The sequence below is a fragment of the Pongo abelii genome, chromosome 4 (genome assembly GCF_028885655.2).
Source record: "Pongo abelii isolate AG06213 chromosome 4, NHGRI_mPonAbe1-v2.0_pri, whole genome shotgun sequence".
In the NCBI taxonomy this organism is placed as follows: domain Eukaryota; kingdom Metazoa; phylum Chordata; class Mammalia; order Primates; family Hominidae; genus Pongo; species Pongo abelii.
In genome coordinates, this window is record NC_071989.2 from 184,584,135 (window position 1) to 184,607,585 (window position 23,451).

The following is a 23,451-nucleotide window of genomic DNA, read 5'->3' on the forward strand; positions in this document are numbered from 1 at the left end:
TATGAAAGTTGCCTCCTGGATCCCTCTCCACCCCCGGCTGAATCATTCTCTACTCTAGGTTCCCATAGAACCGTCTATTTTGCTGTTGGAGTGGACCGAGAGAGCAGAGTGGTTAAAAGCAGAAACCTGGTGAAGTGAATCCCCCAGCTAGCTGTGGGACCTGGGAGGCATATTTGACTTTCTGAGCCTCAGTTTCCTTATCTGTAACTTGGAGGAAATGAGAGTATCTGCCTCACAGAGCTGTGGTGAGAATTACTAGAGATGATGTACCCAAAGAACTTAGCACAGTATACAGAAAACAGCAGATAGTCAAAAAACGATGTTCCCTCCTCCCCTTGCAAGCCAAAACTGGGTCATTGTGCAATTTCAGAGATGCTGGGGGAAGCAGCCAAGTCTGGGGTCTCCAGAGTAGCACTGGTGGGGCAGGAATTTGCTGTATCCATCTGGGGACTCCCAGCCCCGAGACCTTTCCAATGCCTCTCTCAAGGTTATCAGCACACGACAGCCAGGACATCCGCACCCACACAGCCCAACCACAGTTCAAGTGCCCTACCACAAACCCAGAGCTACCACACAGCACAGGATGCAGACAAGAAATAACCAATGACAAAAACCAGTAGGTTTTTATCAGAATTTTCCACAGACCACTTGGGTAAAAGTTATTACCATACCATGTCATTCAGTATCTTAATTGTTGGGTTTATGGGTTTTTTTGGTTGTTGTTATTTTGTTTTGTTTTCCGATTTCAAGCAGTCAGACTCCGCAGGGATTACTCATTCCAAAGAAAGTACGTTTTTCTATTTTGGTCCAATAGTGGTTTGGATTTCCTCAGAATGAGAGGCCTCTTCCGGCTTCCTTTGAAAGATGGTTCTTGTTACATACAGAGAGCCAGAAGGGATTTCGGGCCATCAGATCCCAAAGCCCTCCGGCAAGGCAGGGAGCCTCAATTCTGGTTATTCGTAAAAACAAGGACTCCTTTTATGATGAAGATGCTTAGGAGCTTCCAAAGGTTTTCAGATCTAGTACAGAATTGGAAACTTTGAGAGCTGGACAGGGTCACCAGTGCTGTCTTGATCAGATGGGTGGCCAACCATGAACTGCTTCCAGCAGTAAATCACTTTACAGTGTGTGAAGGATATCACTACCCTATTAGAACCTCTACAGCTCCATTGCATTTAGGATGAAATCCACCACTTTACCACGGCCTACAAGACTCTGCACCAGCCCCATCTCTGGCCATTGTCCCTCTTCTTCATACACCCAGCCACACTGACTTTGTCCCTGTTCCTTGTCAAGGCCAAGCTTGCCCTACCCTGAAGCATTTGCACTTACTGGTCCTTCAAAAGGAGGCTGCTCCCCCTTCTCTACAAATGCCTGGCTCAGTGCAAATGTCACAGGCTCAGAAAATCCTTCCCCAAGTATCTTAAACAAAGTGCTAGCCCAATCACTCTCCATGACATTACCCTGTTGGCTTTCCTCAAAGCAATTATCTGTAGCTGGAATTATTGGGCTCATCTCATCTACCTCTAGAATGGCAGGTCCTTGCCTATTTTGCTCATTGCTGCATCCCAGAGTAGACCCAGTGCCTGACACATACACAGTAGGTACTCAATACATGTTTGTTGAATGAATAAATGAATTTTATATCCTTTCTTTAAAAAAACCTGAGCCCCATCCACACACTTTACAACAGACATTGTCTCTTTACAAGGATAACATTACTGTTATGCTTATTTTATGGTCGAGGAAATAGACTTCAAGATGGGTGCTGATTCTCCCAACGCCACTTACCTAGCATTCACTGCAGCATAACAAACCACTCGAGCTAGCTTTAAACCACTTGAAACCACTCCATTAGCTTTAAATAGTGGTTCTTGTGCTTGCCCCACCTGAGCTTATTCATGTGGCTGCATTCAGCTAGTGGGTCTGCTGTGAGGGCTGCAACTCCTGGGCATCTCTCTCCGTGTGGCCTTTCATCCTAGATAGCTTCAGAACATGGTGGTCTTGGGTATTTTTCCGAGAAGGGGAAAGCTAAGGCTGCCAGGTCTACTTCAGGCGTAACCTCGGAAGCCACACTGCATCACTTCTACTGGGTTCTATGGGCCAGAGCAAGTCTCAAGGCCAGTCCGAAGTTCAAGGAGCAATAAAATATACTCCACCTCTCGATAGGAGGTGCTGTTCCATTGCAAAGATGCCTGGGCTGAATTGCCAGGTTTGTCTTTGAAAATCCATCACAGCTAGTGAGTGTTGGAACCAGCCTGGCTGAGCTTGTGACTCACTAAGGCAGATCAATGGACCGTGACTATCCAGCAATATCAGATGACTCTAGAAACCACAATGGCCTACGACGTGTAATGTAAGTATCTCTCACTTACACATGTCCACTGGGGGCCAGCTGGGCCTCTGCGGTTTCACTCTGGGACCCAGGTGATGGAGCAGCCTCTCCCTGGCACAACGCCTGAATCGTGCCAGTCTTGTGGCAGACAGGAAAGGAACGTGGCAGGCATTTGCTGGCCCTAAAGCCTCTGCTCAGAAGAAATACACGTCATTTCTACCAGCACATCAGTAGCCACACAAGTCCCAGACACATCATCCTCTTTCCGGGAGGGTCACTGAAGATGCATGGATGGTGATTCCATCACCCTGGAGCCCGTTTTCCTCTTCAGCTCCTTTAAAAACACATTCTTTACTGAGTGGAAATGCATCTCATTCTATTTCTACTGTTAGCCTCAGTGCTGCTCTCTCATCTGTTCCCTCTGCACAGAGGTCCTTCATAGAGGTGAAGGTCACTGGAGCCTTCTCTACTCCAGGATACACATCCCAGCCTTTCCAGCCCTCCCCTGCTTAAAGACCTGCCGTAATCCCCCTATTGATAACAGGATCAAGTCCAAACTGCCATCCGAGTCCTTCAGGCCTCCCCCGATCAGGTTCCCACTGGCCTCTCCAGCCTTGTCTCCTGGTTCTGTCTGTGCTCCCCACAGCTTGGCTTGCAGCCCTGCTGAACCTCACGCCTCAGTTCCTTTCTCTGTGCTGTCTCCTCAACCTGCACAGCCCCTCCCCTCTTCTCCAGCTTGTGAAATGTTGCTTTCCTTTTAGGATTGGGCTGTAAAGTAATCTCTTTGAAGATAATCCTCTTTTTCCTTTGTCAGGGTCAATCAACTTTTTCATTTTCTAAACCTCTTTGTTATAGCATTTTTTTCATTCACTCATTCAGCGAACATTGATTGAATATCTACTATGTACCAGGTACTCTTCTAGGCTCTGCAAAGACACAAGGAACAATACAGATAAGGTCTCAATCCTTCCCCAGTTGTATGCTGGTGAGATAAAGTAGGCAATAAGCATAGAAGCAAATGAAAAACAAAATAGGCCAGGCGTGGTGGCTCACACCTGTAATCCCAGCACTTTGGGAGGCCGAGGCAGGTGGATCACAAAGTTAGGAGTTCGAGACCAGCCTGGCCAATATGCTGAAACCCCATCTCTACTAAAAATACAAAAATTTGCTGGGCGTGGTGGTGGGCGCCTGTAGTCCCAGCTACTCGGGAGGCTGAGGCAGGAGACTTGCTTGAACCTGGGAAGCAGAGGTTGCAGTGAGCTGAGATCACACCTCTACACTTCAGCCTGGCGACAGAGCAAGACTCCATATCAAAAAAAAAAAAAAAAATCAATCAATAAAGGAAAAAAGAAAAACAAAATAATTTTAGACAGTGATAAATGTGTTAATTACAATAAAAGGGGCTGCTGTGAAAAACACTATAGGCAAGAAGGTGATTCCTTTAGATAAGTTGTTTAGGGGTGGGTTCACTGGGGAGGTGATGCTCAAGCAGCTATGGGAACAGAGGAGAGCTTTCCTGGCAGAAGAAACTACCTGTGCCAATGGCCTGTGGTATGGTGCGCTCGGCCCATTCCAGGAACGGGGAGGAAGCCACTGTGGTTGAGGTGCAGAGAGAGAGGTAAAAAGTGGTGACTGATGAGATCAGACAGGTGGCTCTTGCAAACCACGTGGGGTGGGGCCTCTTAGCAGTGGCAAGGAACTTGGATTTTACTTGAACTACAGCAAGAAGTCACGGGAGGTGTGGAGGCAGGGAAGTAGAAAGGCACGATCCGATTTACACTTTTCAGAGATTATCTGAGCTGCTTTGTGAATTGCAGATGAGCAAGAGAGGCATCCAGAAGACCCGTTGGGAGGCTCTTGTCATTCCAAGATGACAATGACTTGGATGCACAGTGCGATAATAGCCTCCCCAGAAGATGTGAACTGAGACCTAGGGGACCATGGCCCCTCATCCTCTGCATCACAGCCCCTGGCACAGGGATGGTCCATGGTGACAGAATGGCTTGAGGTGGTGCATCAATCAGCAGTGGCATGTGTCTGAAACGCATGCTGGCTGAACCCTCCTCGCTTTCACCATCCTTTGCCAAGCTTCCACAGAACTCCCCCTCCACACACCAGGCTCCCCAAGCAAACCGGGGCAGCCCAGCTGACCGCCTGCCTCCCCTGCACTGGGCTGCTGTCCAGGCCTGGCGAAAATCTCTCACCATGCTGCCCACCCGGGCTCCCTCCACGGAGATCTGTGTGGTTAGCACAGTGGCCTTGATATCTTGATATTTAGGAGACGGGTATTCCCATCTGAGCCTCCATTTTCTCATCTGGAAGGTGGGCGTTATTCTCCCTATCCCCAAAACCCCTTTTCCCAAAGCCCACTTCCTTACTTCTCTCTCTCTTCATCCCTTCCTTCAACCAAAACAAAGCCACTGTAGGGTTTTTGAAGTTTCCCGATTTTTTTTTTTTTTTTTTGGTAATTAATAACTCCTGGACTAATTAATTTCTGCATTTGTGTTTCTAGATTTCAGAGTCCAGAATTATTCAAGCTTTTCCCTCAAAACTAGTTATTTCCCCCTTCTAGCCTGAATCTAGCTGGGTCCTGGGCGCCCAACGTGAGGGATGCCACCTGACCTCCTGGGTCTAGCGCCCACCCGGGGCAGGTCCTCCAGCTGTGGCCACTCAGCCAATATCTGCACAGGTGGCGGTTGCCCGGTCAAGGGCGGGCTTACAATCTGCGGGGCGGGGAGAGGGAAGGAGCCAGGGAGAAAAGGGAGAGAAAGAGGGGGCAGTGTGGCAGAAAGGAAGAGGAAGGGGCAAGTGTCAGAGTCGGCGAGATGAGGAGGGAGGGTGTAGGAGAAAGGAAAATAGAAAGTGGGTGAGACCGTGGGAGACGGAGACTGGGGGAGAAAATGTGGGCGTGTGCGCGCTGAGAGGGAGAGAGAGAGAGAGAGACTTGGAGAGGGAAGGAAGGGAAGGAGCGTTGAGAGCAAGGAGGAGCGAGTTGGGGGCGGAGACGAGGAAGTGGGTGCGAGGCGCGGGGCGCAGGCCGTGCGCGCGCCGCCCGCTGCATCCCTGCCCGGAGCGCAGCCGGCGCGGGCGCGGGACCGAGGCGAACCGGGTGCGGAGCCAACACCCGCGGCAGCAGCACCAGGTAACGCGGCCGCCGCCTCCCCGCGGGGCCTCGGCTCGGGGTGGGGTCCCGGGCGGTCTTGGGGACCCGCCGTGGGCTGGAGGAGCCGCCCGAGGGGCTGCTCGGGATCCCCGGCGGCCGTCGTGGCCCCGAACCCGGGTTCGAGCCCCGGCCCCACCGCTCCCTGGCTGTGCCTGACCTTGGGCAGGTGCCTCCTCCTGGCCTGCGAGCCTCAGTTTCTTCTCTGTGACCGCGGGGGTCGTGCATTCCCCAAGAGGGCGTTGAGAGCTCGGGCTGCAGCCCCGGTGCACGGCAGTGCTCGAGACGCGGGTCGGCTTTATATCCCCTTTGCCCGCGAAGGGTGGATTTGGAAAGTCCACTTGCGCCGAAACAGCCCCCGTTTTGTCTTCGGGTCTGGGTGGTGGCATTTTCTCGCGGCGATGTGTCTGTCGGAGCATGGAGCAACTTTCTGCTAAAGGGGAGCCAGCGGAGAGCGGGGGCTGGTGGGGAGGAGGCTTCTATGTCTCAGGAAACCAGAACGACCTGCCTTCATCCCGCTGGGCTGCTGCCTGCTGCCCGTTGACCGATGACCGGAGCCACAACAGGCAGCGCTCAGCGGGTGGGAGTCCTTGCTGGGGACATCTGGAGGTGGATTCGCCTGTGGGATGAGCCGAGCAAGTGGCCTCTGATAGGAATCCCAATTTGGGCAGTGACCTTGAGCTTGAGAGCCTCAGTTTCCTCCTCCATGAACAGGGCCATGCTAATCCCCCCACCCTGTCCATGAGGTGTTGTGAGGCGAAGGAGGTGGGGCAGGAAAGTGCTGTGGTGTCGCCCAGTGGCAGCTGTCATGCCCTAGATCAGATGGGCCCAGTCCTGGAGGCGGTTGCCTCTTGGCAAGTCATTTGTATGCCTTAGGTCCCCTCTGTGTCCTTGTCCTTTGCCAGAGAGGGTCAATCGGTGAAGCTGGGTGGTGGCCGGGCTGGGCATGAAGCAGGGCAGGGCCTGGGGAATGTGGGGGACCCAGAAGCTTCAGCCTCCACTGCACACCTATCCTGAGGCTGATGCTCCTCTAAGACATGACGTCTCTCAGATGGCAGTTTTTGTCCTATGAAGACTCCTGGCATAATCTGTCAGCACCTCAGTTTCCTTATTTATAAAAGGAAGTTATAAATTCCTACCTACTAATGAGTTTCCTGTCCCTGGAGGTTATCCAAGGCAATTGGATAAATTACATTTTTTGACATCTCTGGGTCTGGATGGTGGCATTTTCTCCTTATATCTGAGCTAGGATATAAGGAGAATTCAATATCATGAGAAAATAACTTATCTCGAGAACCTGCTCCTTGCAGGCCTGGTACTCGGTGCATTACAAGTACGGCATTGGTTGGCGTCACCACAGCAATCCTGGGAAACTGGTGCCATCAAATCCCAGTTTACAGATGAGGAAACTGAGGTTCCCAGAGGTGAATGATTGCGATGTGGTCACACCGGTAGGAAGTGCCTGTTCAGAGACTGGAACCAGGTCTGCCCGCCTCCAGGGCGCTTCTGGTTGTATCGTGCTGGCCCCAAAATATGACTGTAGAAGTTGCGGCATAGCACAGGGCCTGGCACCTGGCACGTGCGCGATCAGCACAGGCTTCTTGTTCCACGTGTCATAGGAAGGACTGCTACAAAGCACTGGAGAAAGTGAGCCTGAAGGCTGGCAGCAGGGTTGGGGTACTCTTGCCAAGGGATTTCTCTAAGGGTCTGGAAGGAAGGAAGGTCACTGCTCAGTACTACATAGGAAGCCGATATCAGACTGACTCACCCTAGCCCACCAATTTCTTTGCTTCCTCCATCACCTTGTCCCGGTTAACCTTGTCTTTATTCATCTCAGCCTAGGCCGATTCTCCTGAGCTCACAGGCACATTCCACTCTCCATCCTAGGCTGATGATTAACTACTGGCCCTCCCAGGCGACGTGTCCATGGGAAAAACAAGACCAGCTGTGGTCCATCTCTGCCAACACCCCAAAGTAAGGGAAACAGGATTAAGTTCCAATCCCAAGGATTTAATTCAGACTAGAGGAAGAAATCCCTGACGATGGGGAAAAGGGTGTCCCAGCAGGCTAGAGAGGTTCCTTTGCCAAAAAATGTTTTAAAGAAGAGGAGTACATCCAAATGAAAGGATGGAGATATGCACAAAGCCTCTTTCACGTACAGAGATATTCATCAACAGTCAGAAAGTGCCTAAATGTCCAACAGTAGGGAATCAAAATTATGGAACACCCACATGACCACCAAAAGTTGAGAGTTTTTAATGAATGGAAACATGTTTTGCATTGGCATACAGATGGCAGGGTCCCAAATATGTGGCAAGAGCTTAGAAAAAAGACTGGAAGGAAATAGGCTAAAGAGTGTTAACAGTGTTTGCCCATGGATGGTGGGGTTGTGGGAGATTTGTTCCCTGACTACTTTTTCTTGACTTTCCAGATTTTATGCAATGAGCATGTTCTTTAATAATTAGTGGACTACCTGGCTTCGAGTTCTGAGAGCAGGGAGGAGGGTGCCTGATTGAAAAAAAGGTAACTTACGGTTCAGTAAAATGGGTGCCCCGTATCTGAGGGTGCCCTGTCTCAGGCCTACAATATAGACTGAATTGCCTCTAAAAGGGTTCAAGTAGTGTTTTCCAGATTGAAGTTTTCACCATCTTCTTGTCTCTTATCTTGTCCCCTCCAATTCTGATATATCCTTTATCCTATTGTCAATTTGGTAATACAGGTCTGAGACTACTGCTCCCCTGCTCAAAAATATTCCAAGACTCCTCATTACCAAATGGATCAAGACCAAAGTCCTTAGACTGGCATACATGGCTCATGATGGTTTAGTCTCTGGCCAGCCTTATCGCCTCCAGCTACCCCACCCACCCACCCTCTGCTGGTCCACCTACAACAATCCACATCCAGCTGGCTGAATTAACTATGTTCTTGCCCACCTCCAAACTTCCCACTTGGAATTTCTCTTCCCTGCAATGCCCTCCTTTGCTTAGCAACCCCATCCTACTCATCCTTCAAGATTCCATTCAAACCAGATCTTCTAGGACCCCACAGTTTACAGGTATGCTCCTCCCCCAGGGCTCCTTAAAGATGGGGACGATGTAACCTGTCTCCTCCTTGCCAGCACCCAGGATGGGGCTGGCACATGAAGGCTTGTCAGTAATAGGGGCACCTCTATGTCGAGGCCTGGCAGGCCCCTTAGAAGAAATACAAAATTATTAATATCAATAATATCTATTATTTCTTGTATTCTTACTGTGTTCCCATGATAACCCTATGGGTCTCACTTTCAGATTGGAAACTAAGAGTAACATGCGTTCAGCCACTTGCCCAGTGTCTAACAGAATTCGAACACTGGCCATCTAAATCCACAGCCTACACTCCTAATCAGGGTCAGGAAGGACTGACAGATTCAATCAACCAACATCTAATCAGGGATCACAGAGATGCTGTAAAAAGCAAAATGCATCTCTGCACTGTAGAGGTGAAGAAATGGCACAATGACCTCCAAAGTGCAAGGGTTTGTACCAGATACTGGGGACCTAGGCATATATAAGATGCCATCTCTGGCTGGACACAGTGGCTCACGCCTGTAATCCCAGCACTTTAGGAGGCTGAGGCGGGAGGATCACAAGGTGAGGAGTTCGAGACCAGCCTGGCTAATATGGTGAAACCCCGTCTCTACTGAAAATACACAAAAATTAGCCAGGCATGGTGGCTGGCGCCTGTAGTCCCAGCTACTCAGGAGGCTGAGGCAGGAGAATCTCTTGAACTCAGGAGGCAGAGGTTGCAGTGAGCCGAGATTGTGCCACTGCATTCCAGCCTGGGTGACAGTGAGACTCTGTCTCAAAAAATAAAATAAAATAAATAAAAGCCATTGCTACAGGGAGCTTACAGACAGTGGGGTGTGGGGAGAGTTGTGTATAAGCAGGGTCCTCAGGGCTTTGATAGGGGGTGTTTAGGAAACTGTGGGCCTCAGGGGATGCAGGGTGAAGGCTGCCCAGAGGGGACAATATTTGAAATAGATCAGGAAGGATAAGTAGGAATTCACCAGGTGAGCCAGGGAGGTTGGAAAGATGGTTCTCAACTGGGGACATTTTTGCCCCTTGGAAGACATTTGTCAACATCTGGAGCTATTTTTGATTGTCACAACTTGGGGAGGGGGAGTGCTGGCGTCTGGTGGGTAGACGCCAGAGATGCTGCTAAACTTCCCACAATACACGGGACAGCCCTCATAACAAAAAATTATCCTGTCCCAAATGTCAATAGTGCCGAGGTTAAGAAACCCTGGGCTGGAAGAGAAGAACATTCCTGACCGGGGATCAGCTGGTTCAGGTACCCACAGGTGTTTACCAAGTGCCTTCAAAGCACTGGTCCTTTGAGCCTGAGGTTGCTCTATTGGCCACCTTGCCTCCCTGCTTCCCCTCTGCCCCCACCCCTCAAGCAACAAAGGTGGTCTTCTTTTTTAACATAAGAGCATTACAGAGATAGATTTCATATACTATAAAAGTCACCAATTCAAATGACAAGTCCACAATTTTTAGGATATTCACACAGAGTTGTGCAGCCGTCACCACTACCTTGACTTCAGACCATTTTCACTATCCCCAGAAGAAACCCGTCCACATTGGCACTCACCCTCTATCCACTCCCCACTCCCCCTCAAGGCTCAGCAACCACAGGTCTACTTTCCCTCGCTATAGGTTTGCCTATTCTGGACATTTCACAAAAATTGAATCATACAATAGGTTTTGTGACTGATTTCTTACACCTGGCATGTTTTTAAGGTTCATCCATGTTGTTGCATGTATCAGCGCTTCATGCCTTGTTATGGCTAAATAATATTCCATTATATGGATAGACCACATTTTCTTCATTCATCAATTGATGGGCATTTGGGTTATTTCTGCTTTTGGGCTATAATGAATAATGTTGCTGTGAACATTTGCGTATAGGCTTTTGGGGAGACATATATTTTCATTTCTCTTGAATATATGCCTCGGAGTAGAATGGCTAGATCACATGGTGACGCAGCTTTGACTTGGCGCCTGTTTGAGGAATTGCCAAAGTGTTTCCAAAGAGGTTGCACTGTCTTACATTCCCACCAGCAGTACGTGGAGGTCCCAGTCCTTTCCAAAGCTTCTTAGGTCTTTTGGATTCTAGCCATCCTTGTGGGTGTGAAGTGGTATCATTGTGGTTTCGGTTTACATTTCCCTGAGGGCTAATGACTTTGAGCATCCTTCAGTGTGCTTGTTGGCCATTTGTGTATCTTCTTTGGAGAACTGTCTATTCAGATCAGAGTCACCTTTTAAACTTCAATGCATCATTCCCTTACTTGGACTGAAATGCAAACTCCATAGAAATCTATCAGGCGCCCTCCATCAGGCCCTGTCCATGCCCTGTCTGCATTTCTCCTCACTCAGCTCTGGCCAAAGACTCAAAAGGGCCAGCTCATTCCCCACCGGCCCTTTGTACTTGCCAGTTCCTCTGCCCAGCTTGCCCTTTGCACAGCAGTTCAAAGATCAGCCTCAGAGAGGCCCTCTCTGTCCTCCCAGTCTCAAGGACACTTCTCCAGCCCCCATCTAGCACACTTCAAGTTTTCTTTGATCGTACTTTCCTGTTTGATAAGCTCTTGAAGAACTCCAGGTGTGACTACACCTTTGACTACTGTGTGACCCTGGGCAAGCCACCTCCCCCTCTGAGCCTCAGCTGCCCCATCTGAAAACCAGAAGAAATGGGACTGGCTGATTGCAAAGGGCCTTTCCAGCTCTGCCCTTATCTGATGCTGTGTGACAGCAATGCCAGGAGGGTGCGGGCCTGGCGCCATTGCTGTGAGAGAAGGGTGGCTGGAGCCAAGTTGGTCACGGACTGGAGCAGGCAGCGTGGCTGATTATTGCCAGCCCCATGGGGACAGTCTGCAAGAGCGTGTGGCAGCTTTGACCTGGCACCCAACCTCCAAGAACAGGAGGGAGGATTGCAAACACCTCCAGCTCCAGCAAGGACTGGACACTTTGGCCACCTTGGGCTCTAGAATTGCCCATTTTTCCTGGGAGAATGATCTAATAGCCAAAGCCTCTCTTAACATGCAGGCCATTCATTCACACATTCAGTCACTCACCAAATGCTTCCTGGGGTCCTGCTTCTGCTCAGTCCTGGGCAGTGCACTGAAGATACAGCAATGGATACACCTGATAAAAGATTCCAGCATAGTGTGGAAAGCAGACAGGTCCATGGGAATGCAGCAGCTAGACACAGAGCGCCTGGGTATTCCAGATGTAGAAAGGGCATGCACAAGGCAACAGAGCTGCAAAATGTCCAGGGGTGTTCAGGGCATTCAGGATGATTAGGCTTGACCTGAGACCCCAGGGCAGTGGGGGCAGGCAGTAGAGGAATCAAGGGCGCAGACCTTGAAAAGTCTTCAGTGTCAAGCTGAGGGGTTTGGATTTCGTCCTGTAGGCAGTGGGAGCCACGGAAGGGTTTTTTGTTTTCTGTCACCCAAAACGGAGTGCAGTGGCGAATTCACGGCTCACTGCAGCCTCGACCTCCTGGGCTCAAGCGATCCTCCCACCTCAGCCTCCCAAGTAGCTGAGGCTACAGGAGAGCCCCATCATGCATGCTGCTTTACTTTTTTCTTTGTAGAGGCAGGGGCTCGCTATGTTGCCCAGGCTGGTCTCAAACTCCTGGGCTTAAGAGATCTTCTTGCTGTGGCCTCTTAACGTGCTGGGATTACAGGCATGAGCCACTGCACATGGCCTGCACAAAAGGATTTTCAGCTGAGGATAGAGGCGATCCGGTTTGCATTTTCTAAAATGCCTTTTCTCCAGACAGTGCGGAGGAGGGTGGGGCTGAGGAGAGAGCAGGAGGCCAGGAACTTAATCAGGATGCCCTGGCTCTTTTTCTTCATCTTGTGCAGGGATGAAGGCCAGTACTCTGCAGCTGGAGAGGAAGGGACAGCTTCAAAGCTGAGAGGTAAAATCATCTGAAGGGGGTATGGGTTGAAGGAAAGGAAGGAATCTAAGTAATGAATGACACAGGAACAGCTGATGCCAGCCTCCCGGGGTTCCTGCTACGACTGAGGAGGCACAGGAGCTGCAGGAGCTGGCATTTGAGCATGGCATTTTCCAGGTGGCTGGAGAGGGGGAGTAGAGGCAGCGGGAGAGGGAGGTCCGGACTCAGGGATGTGGATATGCACAAGCACAGAAGTGTGAGAATTAAAGAGAGTTAAAGAAACAGAAGCCCTGGATGCCTGGAGCACAGAGGGTGTGATGGCAAGATGGGAGGGGAAACTAAGGCTGGAGTGGGCAGGAGGGGCATCCCTGCTTGGCATCAGATAGCTGTTAGAACCCAGAGCACGGGTCCTGGCTACAAGACCACTGACTGTTGCTTCCAGGCACAGAGCACTCGCTGCCCTGAGAAAGCCCATTGCTAGAGCTAGAAAATTCTCTATACCTTACCGCACTCCCAGGGCCAGAGATGGGTGCCTGTCAGTCGGATTGTCAAACAGGCAGAAGGCAGATTCCCCCAAACAATTGACCAGTGAATGTGATGTCAACTGAGGCCAAGCTCTCAAAACGATTATAAAATGGGCAAGAGTGGTTAGAAAAGGAAGAAGGAAATCCTGGAAACCGACCTGGCTCTCCAAGAACACCAGGAACATGCCAAGATCATAGATGGCAGCTGGCAGAGGACTTTTGCAGAGACCACAAGAAATTTTTGTTTGGCAAAAAAAAAAATGAGCCAACAGTTTTAAATGAGATTTCATTGAAAAGTTAGGACATTTTATTTCAAACCCAGAAGATTTTACTTAACATCCAGATTTCCAGCTTCTGGAGAATGTGGAGCTCTGATGGCACTGAGCCCATCGTGGCCACAGCTGTGTAGTGGCTGCCCCTCCAGCTGGGCAGTACACCCCCACTGTGGGTGCAGCCTGCCACATTTCACCTGCCTGCCTGAGCCCTGAGGCCCTGGGATCTGAGACCCCAGGACCAGCCTCATCCCTGTCTCTGCCCTGCTACCTAGAGGCTAGGCCAGTGTGGGAGTTTCTTGCCCTGCAGTCCCCAGACTGTGTTCCTGGAAGCGTCAGTCTCAGAGAAGGCTTTGTGGAGGTGGGATCTGGGGCCTCATTTGGCTCTCTGGAAGCCCTGCTACCCCCAGCCCCTCTCAGTCACAGTACAGGATGGCGAGTTCGGTCAAGTCCGCAACAGAGACCCCAGTTGACGTGACTCACCCTTGAACTCGGGCGCAGATTCCTTTTTTGTTTTTTGAGATAGAGTCTCACTCCATCACTGAGGCTGGAGTGCAGTGGTGCAATCTCAGCTCACAGCAGCCTCGACCTCCCCAGCTCAGGGGATCCTCCTCACCTCAGCCTCCCAAGTAGCTGGGACTACAGACATGTAGCACCACACCCTGCTAATTTTTTGTATTTTTTTTGTAGAGACGAGGTTTCACCATATTGCCCAGGCTGGTCTTGAACTCCTGGGCTCAAGCGATCCACCCACCTTGCCTCCCAAAGCACTGGGATTACAGACATGAGCCACTGCGCCTGGCCTCTGGATTCCTTTTTTTGAAGTAGCACCTTTAACAAATATCCACAGAGCTCATTTGGGACCATACTGCCTTCTTCCAAAGACTGATTAGATGGTTGTTTTTTCTTTTCACTTTTTGAGTAGATAAGACCTTCATGTGGTTCAAAAGTACAATCTACAAGGTACACAATGAAAGGCCTCGCTGTACCCTGGTCACCATCTGTCCAATCCCTGCTCAAAAAAGAGAAGAGGTTTCTTTTATTCATTTGTTGTGGTTTATTCTCCCAGGTTTTCTTTTTGCAAATAAAGGCATATATATATGTAATGTATAGTCTTATTTTGGGCCCAAAGGGGAATATATTATACATACTATTTTGTACCTTACATGTTGTTTTTTAGTCACTGTAGACTTAACTCTCAATGTAGAAAACTTTGAATAAAGAAATGTGAGGGCCGGGCGCAGTGGCTCACGTCTGTAATTCCAGCACTTTGGGAGGCTGATGCAGGCAAATCACCTGAGGTCAGGAGTTTGAGACCAGTCTGGCCAACATGGTGAAAATTCATCTCTACTAAAAATACAAAAATTAGCTGGGCATGGTGGCAGGTGCCTGTAATCCCAGCTACTCAGGAGGCTAAGCCAGGAGAATTGCTTGAACCTGGGAGGCGTAGGTTGCAGTGAGCCAAGATTGCGCCATTGCACTCCAGCCTGGGTGACAAGAGCGAAACTCCGTCCCTCCCCCCGCAAAAAAAGAAAAGGAAAAGCAAAAGAAATGTGCAAAGAAGACAAAATAACCAGTATGACCATCCAAAGAAAACCACTAATACCATCCAGTCTGTCCTACTAGGCATACATTTGGTTTTTGCTGTCCCCCCCACATCCCCTGTAAGTTAACAGATTAGGAGTTCATAGTTAGAATCATTGTCTCCTTACAATTTGAATCCTGCTATTTTTTGACTTAAATATAAGCATTTCGCCTCATTATTTCATAGTTTCCAAGAAGTGATAGTAACAGCTATAGTAATTTTGTTATGACATAATTTAACCATTCCTCTAGTTTTGAACATATAGGTCATTCCCAATATTGCCTATTGTCGAGAATACAGTTATACCTACAGTTGTTCTGTATATTTCTAATTGGGCAGAGTGAGCATCCCTAGAAAGTGGGCCACCTACTTGGATTTTCTTTAAAATATTCACATGAACAAACAAAAAATATTATGTGGTGGCGGGGATGAAAGACGATTGGTACGATGCTGAAAATAGTGAGGCTGGTAAAAGGGGATGTGGGGTTCATCATTCTCTCCTCTCTGCTGCTGTGTCTCTTTGGAACCTCAAAAACAAATGCATTTAACAAAGCAGGGGCCAGGTGCTGAAAAGCCATGGTTTGGTGCTCCAGGGCTGGGACTGTGTGGGGATGAGTTTCTGGAAGGGGAAGGGCCAGGGTGGGGCACAGGCACCTGGGGAGCTGGAGGAAGGCAGGCGCCAGTGTGGGCCAAGCACTGTGCTGTGGGCTTGTGCATCACACATGTGCGCTATTTATGCGCACGGTGCGTGAACAAAGTAATGAGTGCTGGGGCTTGGCACACATTTGCCCACTGACTCCGCACAGCAGTCAGACAGCGGGGGACTGCAGGGATTTCCTTCCTCCGGTTGAGAATTCTGAGGCAGAGACCCCCCAGCTGTTGTTCTCAGGGTGGGGATGCAGGGGACTGTTACTCAGGAAGTTGGCTCTAGAAAGGTCTTGATCTTGACCCCATACACATGTCAACTCCATTGTGAGGCTGGGTTATTAGCCCCATTTTACAGGAAGGGAAATCGGGGCTCAAAGCAAAGTCATCTGGCCAAAATTGACTAACTGGTAGCAGCAGAGCTGAACTAGAACTCACTGCAGCTGCTGTGAAGGATGCCTTTTTTTCATCAGGTCCTGGAGACTGAGATGAGATTCGCGGTGAGGGGCCGGCTAGGAGGAAGGGCCCAGGCTGGTCAGTGAGGAGTCCAGCCATTCTGCAGGCTGTCCAGGAACAATCGCGTGCTCCCAGAAGCACAGCGAGGGTGACAGGCACTCAAAGACTCTTAGGGAAGGGCAGCAAGGTCAGGGCAGAGTTGTCCAAATCCAGAAAGAGGGTGGGAGAAGCAGGGGAGAGGGGAGCTCCCCAGCATGGAAGGGATGTTGAGGGCAGGACTCACTCAGTGCAGAATCGTGGAGCAAAGTGTGACAATGTCCACAAAGAATCAATCGTGCAGTTCCCCAGGAGGTCCCTGCTTTGGTTTTTGTTTTGTTTTGTAGGATAGGGTCTCCTCCAGCTCGGGCTGGAGTGCAGTGGCACAATCATAACTCAATGCAGCCTCCACCTCCTGGGCTCAGGCGATCCTCCTGCCTCGGCCTTCCAAAGTGCTGGGATTACAGGCCTGAGCCACAGCACCTGGCCCCTGCTTTGTTAAATGCATTTGTTTTTGAGGTTCCAAAGAGACACAGCAGCAGAGAGGAGAGAATGATGAACCCCACATCCCCTTTTCCCAGCCTCACTATTTTCAGCGTTTTGCCAATCGTCTTTCATCCCCGCCACCACATAATATTTTTTGTTTGTTCATGTGAATATTTTAAAGAAAATCCAAGGCATCATGGAACTGTGCTTGTAAGAATTTATTTATTTATTTATTTATTTTTTTAAGACAGAATCTCACTCTGTCGCCCAGGCTGGAGCGCAGTGGTGAGATCTCAGCTCACTGCAACCTCTGCCTGCCAGGTTCAAGTGATTCTCCTGCCTCAGCCTCCTGAGTAGCTGGCATTACAGGCACACACCAGCACACCTGGCTAGTTCTTCTATTTTTAGTAGAGATGGGGTTTCACTATGTTGGCCAGGCTGGTTTCAAACTCCTGACCTCAAGTGATCCACCCACCTCGGCCTCCCGAAGTGCTGGGATTACAGGCGTGGGCCACGGTGCCTAGCTTCAGTGTTTGTGTTTATTTCTAACTGACGAGCACATGGCACCCTCCCATTGCTGCAGCTAACAGAATGACAGAACGAACACAATTCCTTAACGTAACCTGACACCCGATTCGCATTCAAGTTTCCCTGATTGCCTCAAGATGTCTTTGTCCCATGATTATGTTCACATCAGGATCCAAGCAAGGTCCCTTTTAATGCTTCAAAAAGCACTAGAGCTCCACTAAAGGAAACCCGCCTTTACCATTCATGGACTCAAGAGAACCAGGAAGACGGGACACTTCTGTAACTTGATGCCGCTTTTCCAAGGAGCCCAAATTTTACTAACCACACGAGCAGCTCCCTCGGGGTGACAAACTCTGATGCTTCCGAGGCCAGGCAGGGGATGTCACTGCTTGGTGTCACTCCCTAGTGGGCCTGTGTCTGGCCAAACAGGCTTCTGGCACCAGGCTCCAATCCAAAGGGGACAGGTGGGAATGAGGGCCAGGGCTGGTTTTCAAGAGTAATTGGAGCCAGGCCTGTAATCCCAGCTAATCAGGGGGCCAAAGCAGAAGGATCTCTTGAGCCCAGCAGTCCAAGACCAGCCTGGGCAACATAGTGAGACCCTGCCTCAAACAAAAATTTGTTTTTAAAGTAGCTGGAAATCTAGACTTTTTACATGAAATCTCCTGATTGTTAAATGTTGCTTCTTAAAAAAAACTGATAAACATTGTTTGAACCCAACAGCACTCCTCAGCAGACTGAATTCAGCCTGTGGCCATTGATTCCATCTTTGTTGTCCAAAAATTTGAAAACTAGGGGAGACACATGTTGTTTGAAGGAAATGACCTCCCCATCTTTAGAGGTAATCAAGGAGAGGTAGCCTGGCCATCCATCTGAAATGCTGGACAGGGACTCTTCCACTCACAGTGACCACTAGGCTATTTCCTGTCCTCGGTCCTACTAATAGATGATTCAGAAATCCCACAGCTTCCCCTCAGACCGGCAGTGTGCCTGAGAGCACTGCCACAGCCAGGCTGCAAATGCAACCACCTGCCTGGAGCAGAACCCTCAAGACCCTTGAGCCCACCAGAGACCCTTGGAGAGTCTACATGATTAAGCCTAATCCCCACCCTCATTGCTGGCCAAAGACTGGCCACATCAGGATGATGAAAATCGCTTCCAGGCAGACAGCTGCCTGGGCTGGTTCTTGGTTTGCTTTGCCAGGCCATATCCAGATTTGGGCCTGTAACAATGCTTACCAAGCCTCATCTGAATGCAGTAGTGGGCAAACAGACACGGGCCCTGCCCTATGGCGCTTATACTCAGCCGGCGGGGGCCAACAGAGAAAGAAAGAATGGCATACATGGGGTTAAGAACAAGGTATGCTAAGTGCCATGCTGGAAGTACAGGATGCCACGAATGTATAACCAGATGTCTAATGTCTGTTGAGAGTGCTGCGTGGGGATGGGACAGTGCTTTGGGGAACTGGAGGACAGTTCTGTGCATAGAAGCCTCTGAGTGAGGAAAAGAGAAGTTGGGGACTCATATTAGAAAGTTCCCAGGAGCCAGATGGATTGTGGCTTTGTGGGGCACTGCATGGGCTTGGTTTTTCTCAGCAGAGCAGAGGTTGCATAAGATAATCGATGGGTATAAATGTTCCTGGCAAGTGTTATCTGTTTGCTGCTGATATCTTTAAGGTGACCCAGCTGGTTGCAGGACTTCTGCCTGTAAGAGAAAGTTGTACCTTGGCAGAAGGGCAAAACCTCCAAGGAATGAGGCTTGGGGAGAGAACAGAGAGGGAGGAAGGGACAGTGTTGTCAGCGGCAGCGCTGGTATCCAGTTCATGTGGCCACAGCTGCTACTGATGGCGGAGGTGATGGTGATAATGGTGGTGATAGCCAGCCTGGAAAAAGGAACTTGGACTTCTTCTGTGAACCTCAGAGCTTTTCAGAGACACACAAAAAACTTTGCAAACACACACACATACACACAAAGTGCCAGGTATAAAATACAAAAAGAAACCCACAAAATTGCAAGTATTAAATGTTCAATTGAACATCCGCAAATGTAACATTATGCCAGCTGGTCAAAGTCAGCTGCCTAAGTCAAATAGCCATATACAAATTTATTTTCTCTGGAAAGTGCATAAATTACAATGTATTTATTATGCAGTGAGGTGTGACCTCCAAAAGAAAGAGGGTGTAGAGCTCTGTAAATGTCCTTAAATGGCTGTGACTCATTGGCAAACACTTTGTAAGACAGTAAGCCCCCCATCGATGGAGGTGTACAAGGAGAGCCGGGATGACTGCCTCTCTGGGGTGCTACAGAAGGGGTTCCTGAACATGAGGAGCACTGTGTTTTGTTTCCACCCAGAGCTCTCCTATTTTACTATGGAGGGCTCATGATTCCTTCCCTTCTCCCCTCCACACACACACGCACAGTTGCTGGAAGAGACCTTTGAAATATTCTAAGCCCATCTCCACATTTTTCTGCTGAGGAAACTGAGGGTATGAAACTTGCTTGAGGTAACACAGCAAGTCAGAGTCACACCAGAGACACAAACTCAGGATCCTGATTCCCAGCCCAATGTTCTTCCCACCCCAGCTCCTGCCCCTGAGCAGTTTGCCCCTGGGTGGCAGGGATGTGGGCTTCTCTGAAAACATTGGCAATCCACATCTCACCTCCCCAAGAACCAAGGCAGACTCTTCAGCTATCCCATCACCCCTGCCCTGAAAACTCCCTCCCCAGGCCTTTGCCACATTCGCCAGCCCCCTGCGGATGGAGGACTTTGGCCAAGTCACAAAACATCATAAACCTTAATTTTCTTATCTATAAGAGAGAGATGAATAGCAGTACCCACATAATAGGGTTGTTGAAGAGATTAAATGGGATAATGTATGTAAAATATTTGAAAGATTACCTGACACTTTCAAAGTACCCAACAAATGGGATATTATATTGTTATGATGGTTATTTTCAAATGCATTTAGCCAACTGAGTATTAACGGATCCCCCATTAAGTGCCTGTTGGGGAGCAAGGTGGAGTGGATCCTGGATCCTGGATCCTGACCCTCGCCAAGCTCTCATTCCAGTAGGGAGACACAAATAGTGAACCAATAGAGAAACACACGAAATGCTAGGAGGGCCACAAGGGGTGGGGGATGTTAAAGAGGGTGAATTGAGCTGCCTTGGAGGAGTCCAGGAGGCCCCTCGGCAGAGCTGATGTGTGTACCGAGACGGGAATGTCCAGGTCATCAGCAGGTTACAGACCAAGCTCTGGGGAGGAGCAGGTGTGTAGTATCCGAGGAATAAGAGCAAGGTTAGCGGGGCCAGTGTGCACTCACTGAGGCCTCGGGTGGTAAAAGAAGAGATGGAGCAGGTTGCAGGGGATGCCGATCACAAGGGACCTTCTGAGCCAGCGGTAAGAGCGTGTAACAGGACAAAACTGGTGAGGCAGAAGCAGGCAGGTGCTAGTGATTCAAGTGCCAGCAGCAGGGAGGCTGGTCAGGACCTGTCTCAAAACTTCAGGCAAGAGAGGGTGATGGCTCGAACTAGGACTAGGACGGGGGAAGCTGCAAAGGAGAGTAGATGTGTGTGTGTGTGTATGTGTATGCATGTGCTCATTTCACAGGCAGACAGGGTTTGCTGATGGGTTGGATGTCAGAGGTGAAGGAAAGATGGGAATCAAGAAGAATGCCTAAGTGTTTAGCCTGAGCAACCAGGTGTTTAGAGGCTGGGGAGGAGCAGGTTAGAAAAAAGAATCAGGGGTCCTTTTCCAGCCCCTCACTTCATGATTTATATGTACTTTGTGCCCACAATATGCAGAAAAGACAAGTCTACAGAGACAGAAAGCAGGTCGGCGGCTGCCAGGGGCTGGGGAAAGGGAGGAAGCAGGAGCGACTGATAATGGGAAAAAGGACTGCTTCTGGGGTGATGAAAATGTTTTGGAACCAGAGAGAGGTGGTGGTTGCACAACACGGTGAAGGTACTGAATGCTCCCCAACACTGTACACTGTAACATGGTGCACTCTATGTTATGTGAAATTCACCTCAATTTTTTTGGTTTTTTTGTTTTTTTTTTTTTTTGACGGAGTCTCGCTGTATCACCCAGGCTGGAGTCCAGTGGCGCAATCTCCACTCACTGCAACCTCCTCCCCGCTGGGTTTAAGCCATTCTCTTGCCTCAGCGTCCCAAGTAGCTTGGATTACTGATGCCCGCCACCATGCCCTGTTAATTTTTATATTTTTAGTAGAGACAGAGTTTTGCCATGTAGGCCAGGCTGGTCTCGAACTCCTGACCTCAGGTGATCCACCCGCCTCAGCCTCCTAAAGTGCTAGGATTACAGATGTGAGCCACCACACCCAGCCACCTCAATTTTCTTTTTTAATGTGAAAGATAAATAAAGCCTTTCCCATACAAACAAAAACTAAGGAATTTTGTCATCAGATGCAGCTTCAGGTTCCCACATCCGCTATTGGCAGAGGCCGAGCAAATGGTGTGAGTCTCTCACTGATAAGGAAACATCACGCAAGAACTGGTCACATAAGTCAGTGCCAAGGCTGGTTTCATGCCTTCTGCAGCAGGGTGGGTCGGGGGATATGGATGTTCAAAGCCCTCCCTGCCTCTTTACCGGCTGTGTGGCCCCAGACAAGTGAGCTTTCCAAACCTCAGTTTCACCATCTATCAAATGGGAGCATGACAATCTCTGCTATCCAGATACTATTATTATCATCAGTCAGGTGCCCGGCATGTGGTAGGTGCTTGGGAAATGGAAGTGGCCAGGGTCCTTGCTTCAAGTCCAGGTCCCCCTCTCCCTCACTATGATGCCTAGGGGATGACACTCATCATCATAAAGGGTCCACTCTGACCCTGCCATCTAGCACTGAGCTGGAGGACACACGTCTCGGGGGTAGTGAAACTCTTCTCAAGCCTGTGCCAACAACACCAGTTACAGAACCTGCCCCCAATTCCAAATTCCAGACCACATTCAGATCCATTCACTTTTCAGCCTGTGCAGAGGGATCCCGCTGGGGGCTGCAGAGCTTGGGACAAGACATGCTTGAAGACAGAAGCAAGAACAAGTCCTGCCTTTGCACCCCTCCTGACTCAGAAGAAATAAAGGGGCAGGACCAAAGCTCCTGGGAGGCTGGGGGCTTTCTCTCCAAGGAACAGCCACAACCAGAGTCTTTTCCTGCCTATGGGCTTTGACCAAATGTCCTGCCAGGAAGGAGTTAGACACCTGCAACCACAGAGATGAAAGATGCTTGTATGTTATCACAAGGTACGAAGTGTCTTGTGCTGTTCATACAACTGCAATCACGCCATCTCTTTTAAAAGCCTAAAGGCCTTTCTCCACCTGCAAAGCCAAATATGTGGAGGCCGAGAACAGGGACTCTGGAGGCTGACAGACCTGGGTTCAAATCCTGACTTTGCCACTTCCTGTTTTTGAAACTTTGGACAATTTCCTTAATTTTGCTAAGCCTCAGTGTCTGTGTTTGTAAAATTGGGAAAAGAAAAATCTCTTGCCTCACATTGTTGTGGTAAAGATTAAATGAGATAATGGCAGGCCTGTCATGAAGTAAGCATTCTTTATATTGCAATTTGTAGTAGTATCATTCTCATGGGTTGTTAACTGGTTGAAATCAAGAGATATGGGGTCCCATATCTGCTACCAGTTCCCTGGTGATCTTAGGGCTGATGATTGAACCTTCAATGACTCCTTATTATCTTCAGAACTAAGTCCAAACTCCCAAGCACTCCATCCCCAGCTACATTTTCCTGTTGAGAACTAGCTGAAGAGGTTGGTGGGGGCCAATCACACAGGGCATAGCAGGCATTGCCGTTTTTATCCTAACAACAGGAGGGGAATTGGAAGGCCGTGGCATGCTCAAAGACCAGGACAGTTGGATTGCAAAACCTGTGCAATGATTGAGAGGAGAGGATGGGCCCTGAGAGCTATGAACTTGGAGGTAGAGGACTTTTTATAAAGGGGTATCTGGACTGAGTGGACCAAGCATCAACCCTCACCCAACCCTAGCCCGGAGCCCATCTCAACCGTATGGCCCTGTTTCACTCCTAAGCATGAGCTAGTCCTCCAGCTTCCATTCCTTTGTGTGTTGTTCCCTCTGCTCAGCATACCCTTCTCCTTCCATTCTCCACCTGTCAAACTATTATGTCTATTAGGTTTTGAGTAGGTGATACATACACAAGGTGGAAAGATTGAAAAGGTCCCAAGAGACACGTGGTGAAAAAGAAGCCTTTCTCCCGTCCTGTCCCAGCTCCCATTTCCTCCCTGGAGGCAGCCATCCCTACCTTCTCACTGCCGCCCTCCTGAGCCGGTCCTTGACCGACGTTAACATGTGTAGATGCGTGGGTATGCACACGTATGTTCCCCCTTGTGCATATCACACTCAGCATCGGCACACTTTTGGAGGCCCCCCCATCAGCCCAGACAATCTAAGTCTTTTGGACGGCTTCACCACGTTCTGTCATGTGCACGTTTACAC

General features: G+C 49.5%; 1 protein-coding gene across 2 annotated transcripts in view; it reads left to right on the forward strand.

Moving 5' to 3' along the window:
- Window positions 1–5,078: 5,078 nt before the first annotated feature.
- Window positions 5,079–23,451, forward strand: part of HRH2 (histamine receptor H2) — a 50,273-nt gene continuing 31,900 nt past the window's right edge. Inside the window, exon 1 of one of the 2 annotated variants that reach the window (XM_054556262.2) lies at window positions 5,079–5,477. The gene's annotated coding sequence lies outside the window, so the exon portion shown is untranslated. The remainder of the gene's footprint in view (window positions 5,478–23,451) is intronic. The other variant, XR_010140080.1, reaches the window with a different exon arrangement.